Raw genomic sequence first — 4,717 nt, forward strand, 5'->3', positions numbered from 1 at the left:
TATGAAAAAGAAGTATATTATACATTTCCTTTAGGAAAGTATATTTCATAGAAACAACCTAAGGTATTCTTTAATTGAAATGTTATTCTAGATGTTTTCTTAAATTAATTAACACTTTTCCTTTACACTGTATTCCTTGAGTGCTCGCTTCGGCAGCACATATACTACACTGTATTCCTTGGAAAAAGTGTCAAAATTTATGTGTGTGTGTGTGTGTTTGTGTGTGTATTCTAGGATTTTTCTCTCTAAATTCCTAGTTTTCTTCTTTAAGCCTTTGCTACCAGGCTAAACCAAATAAATGTGAAAGAACATGGTAAGAGGCTCTACTAACAATTTTTTTTTACAAAACGGTCATAAGGATTTAAAAATGTGCAGGTTTTTTGCTGTTGTTGTGGCACTGTTGAGGAAATATTAATGGCATGTCCGTTTAGTGCTACCCTTTCAGTGTGATTCACCCACTCCATGGTTTAGTGATTTCTGCAGAGAGGACACTGAAAGCACATCCTAGACACTTTCTTGAGAGTTCACTCTATTTACATGGGCAAGGAGGAAGCACAGTTTTAGAAACTTGTACTCCTTCCTGACTTAAAATTCTTCCTGTCATGGTCTCAACAGTCATGACTTCACCTGAAATACAGAAACAAGGAAACAAAAAGAATCCACTTTTAATAAAACTTATTTCTATTTCATTACATGGACCAAATAGAAAAACCAATAATGGAAAAATGTAAGCACGGGGAGAACACTCAGAGCTTCCAGGCAGACATAGCCTTTGGTCCTGGTTATCGCAGGCATTGAGAGACTGTGCTACAGGGTTCACTTAGTGAGGGATGGCTTACACATTTCATGTGTATAGACACGGTGGGAGTTTACAACAAGGCCCATATCCTTTACTACATTTTTTCTAACTACTGTTAAGAAATGTATTGTACAGTAAATTTTCATGAGTGGCTTTCCATGCTTTTCTAGACTTGGTAGCCCTTTCTAGCTTTTTTCCCTCCTGTTACACACAGAAACAAGGCAAGGCCAAAGCCAAGACCTAATTGATTTGACCAGGAATTGACAAGAAGCCACTTCTGAAACTTTTTTAGTTTATTACTTATATAGTCAAAGTAAGAGTAATTAAAGCTGCCAATTGCCAGGTCCTCTTCCCATGTACCAAAAAGTATGTCACCGAAACTGAAGGGTTTGAATGACTGTAGTGCATGTCATGGGGTATGCGATTGCTGAGCAGCCTGTTCTAGACTGTAGCTAAGTGGTTTCATGGTCTGCCACTAAACCTTGAAGGAGCTGAGGCCAAAAGGTCCTAGCTTCAGCAGAGGCCATGAGAAGCTGTCTCATGATAGTCTCCTGGAGGAGGTATAAAAGGAGGTAGGAGATGGCCCCACTCCATCCCCAGGCTCCCATCCTCTGCTCTGTGAGGATCCCGAGGCATCCTGCCATGACTCAGAGAGGCTGTGGTTCAAACCTTTGCCCATGTAGCCCATGTGGATCTGTGCCAAGATGCCAGGGCACCGTCGAGGAGCCATTGCCCTACATTTTCCAATTCTTTTTCTCCAAACCTTTCCCCATTACCTATTAGGATGTTTTATTAGTATTCTTCTTTCCTTATACAAACATAAAGTTGGATGATATTCTTCAGTTCATTACGTGGGCACTGGGTATAAATTTTACCAACCTCAAAACCTCGATGGGAAAATTTTACAGTCCTTCATTTTTTCCAAATAAAATTATATTTTTTTTCGGGGATGGCTGGAAATTCAATCTGAGTCATTAATGGGACTCCCTTTCATTCAGGGCTATGCTAAAGTGAGAGGGTTTGAGGCAGTCCAGAAGAGGAGAGAGGGTTATTCTTAACCTGGCTCCCCCTGGTTACTGTGCATTCCCTTACTCTCTCAGCTTCCTTTGGCTCTTTACCTGCCCTGCTTGTGCATGGGATCTGTGATGAGGCTGTTAGTTTCAGCCTAGTGTGCTGCTTTTCTGGGGGCTTAAGGGGAGATACCTAACCATTCTTCAGGGCCCTGCCAGCTACCTTGAGTGCAGTCTCAGCTACTTCCTTAAACCCACCTCAAGCTCCTCCCCATATCCTTCCCTTTTGCAGCTTGCTCTCCACCCTTTCTCATGAGTTAATGCAATTTGTCATAGAAGTAATTTTAAGAACACTGGGTTCTCCTTTTGGGAGTGGGTGGTAATGAACTACAAGCTAAAACCTGTATGTGTGTGTGTGTGTGTGTGTGTGTGTGTGTATTTTTTCTAACTGTGCTGTTAAACATGTTAAATCATCAAAAGATAATGGGAAGCACAGTGACATGCAGAAAGTTGACCTCATCCCAAAAGTTGCTGATGTTTTTCCAGCATTTGCTTCAATAGGTGAACATTTCTCGAGCTCAGAACTTATTATTATGAGTCATTTTTTCATGAGTATGCTAATGACTGGTGGAAATATTATTCAATCCACTGTATTTATATCCAGATTTTTCTATTCTTCTCTAATTACTTGAGAAGAAAATGATGATTGTGACATCTTAAAGGAAGTTCTTACCCTAATTTGTTCTTATTTACTGATAATTGTGTCAAGTTAGTGGTTATACTAGATATTTAATTATATTCATGCTGAGAGTGGGGTCAGTATAATTATGGGCTAAGAGCTGGGATTGGGATGATGGGTAACTTCATAAGAACGGTCCTTTCAGTTGTGTCTATAGATACAGTCAGAACTCCGAAATTAAAAAATACAGTACGTTTTAACTTGGAGAGTGGTGGCAACTACCAAAACTGAGGAGGTAAAGAAGACCTAGGCCTAGGGCAATATGCTTGTGGGAAGAAAGTTCTGGGAACAGAGTTTTGCCAGATGCCAGTCCTTGCCTTTCTAGATCCTGCTCAGCAGCAACAGGTTCAAATCCGTAGTCCCTGAGCCAGTTCTGGCTAGGTACACATTGCCAGTAGATACAATAGGATATTTCTGCCTCCCACACGAGGGGCTTTGTAATGATCTTGTTTTAGGTTAGATGCCAGAGGTTCCTTAGAAGAGCCCCCAATCACCTGATCATCTTATGGCAGCTTTCTTCTCTACCCGAATTGCAGAATACTCAGCTCATCAGCTATTCCAGCTGCATGACAAGTACACACCGGAGAGAGCCCTAATACCACTTAATGGAGTCTGAATGTCTTGGTCATCGCTGAGTGTTCCTTGATTTTTCGCCTGTGGTTGCTGGTTCAGATCTTTTTCTCAACTAGAATTGTGACCCTCAGCCTAGACCTTCCTGTCTCCTATGCCACTTCCCTATTAGTTGGGAGTTGAGGTGTGGCTGGAGCTAGAGTTCGCTCTAACACTTTGGCAGCTGTGGTTCAGAATCTTGGTCACTCTTTGAGCCATGAACTCTGGTCCTCCTGAACCCCCCTTCCTGAGTTCCTCTCCCCAGCAGCTAATATTTTTTTTTAAAGATTTTATTTAGTTATTTGACAGAGAGAGATCACAAGCAGGCAGAGAGAGAGGAGGAAGCAGGCTCCCCGCCGAGCAGAGAGCCCGATGCGGGGCTCGATCCCAGGACCCCAGGACCATGACCTGAGCCGAAGGCAGCGGCTTAACCCACTGAGTCACCCAGGCACCCCCCCCCCCCCCCCCCGCCAGCAGCTAATATTAACGGAAGTCCTAACATGACTCATGGTTAAGCTCACATAGCCTGGGTCTCCTCAATTCACTGGCTGGCTACCATTCTACCTGTCCAGTTTGTTCTGGGTGCATATACAAGTTTTCCTTAGAATTCTTCAGCCAGCCTTCTCAGCAGAACTAACCTCAGGAATCACACTGAGAGGACTAATCTGTTTCAATTTGTGTAGAAGTAGAGAGTTTTGATTAAAAAAATTTTTTTTTTATTTGTGGTTCACAAAACCTCCTGTCATAAGCACTTTTTCTTTAAAGACTATTTCAGGGGAAGATTTTGAAATACTGTCCATGCTGAGATAATTCATTGTTTTCTCCATGGAGAAAGGTGAAGAAAGATCAGGACAAGCACAAGGCTCCCTGATTCTCAGCTTCCTCCCACCCTTCCTGTAAGATACAAACAATCTAAAGATCTAAGAACCATCTCCGAGATGTTTTCACAGATTGAAACGACCCTCAAGTGACCCTGGTGCTTCCAGTGAATGCTAAGATAGGAAGACATAAATTAGTGGTTTTAGAGGCACAGTTTTTGTTTTAAGGACATTGAGATTCTCACTTGCATATATGTTCAGCCTTAGTTAACTGTTGAATTTTTATCAGGTTTGGCTGGTACAGATGTTTCCCTTGTACTGGCAACATTGCTGCCAGTTAACGAAGCATCTCGGCTCATGATTCTCTCCTGCCGCTCACCCTGACAAGTTGGAGAGGAAAGGCTGCCTGCAGATGGTGTTTCAAGTGTGTACAGCACAGTGGGTCCAAACACATGGGGGCTTTGTTCAGGTTGCCAAAACTCACTGTGCTCTCACACATGGTAGAATGCATCTCGTAAAAAGAGATCAATTTATAAGCAGTGTTTTATGATTTAGGAGGTAAATATTGCCTTTCTTGATTAAGGAGCAAATTTAAACTGAAGCCTATGGAGATGTGACGGAGAAAGAGTTAGTAATTTTGAAGAAACTCCGGTCTCAGATTCTCCTTGTTGACCCTTTTCATGGGCATAGGGGTTCTCAGTGGCGGGCTGTTTCAGATTGTGACCAGCTGTGATTGTGGACG

This window comes from Mustela putorius, unplaced genomic scaffold (assembly GCF_011764305.1).
Source record: "Mustela putorius furo isolate JIRA1106 unplaced genomic scaffold, ASM1176430v1.1 tig00537350_pilon_pilon_pilon, whole genome shotgun sequence".
NCBI lineage: Eukaryota > Metazoa > Chordata > Mammalia > Carnivora > Mustelidae > Mustela > Mustela putorius.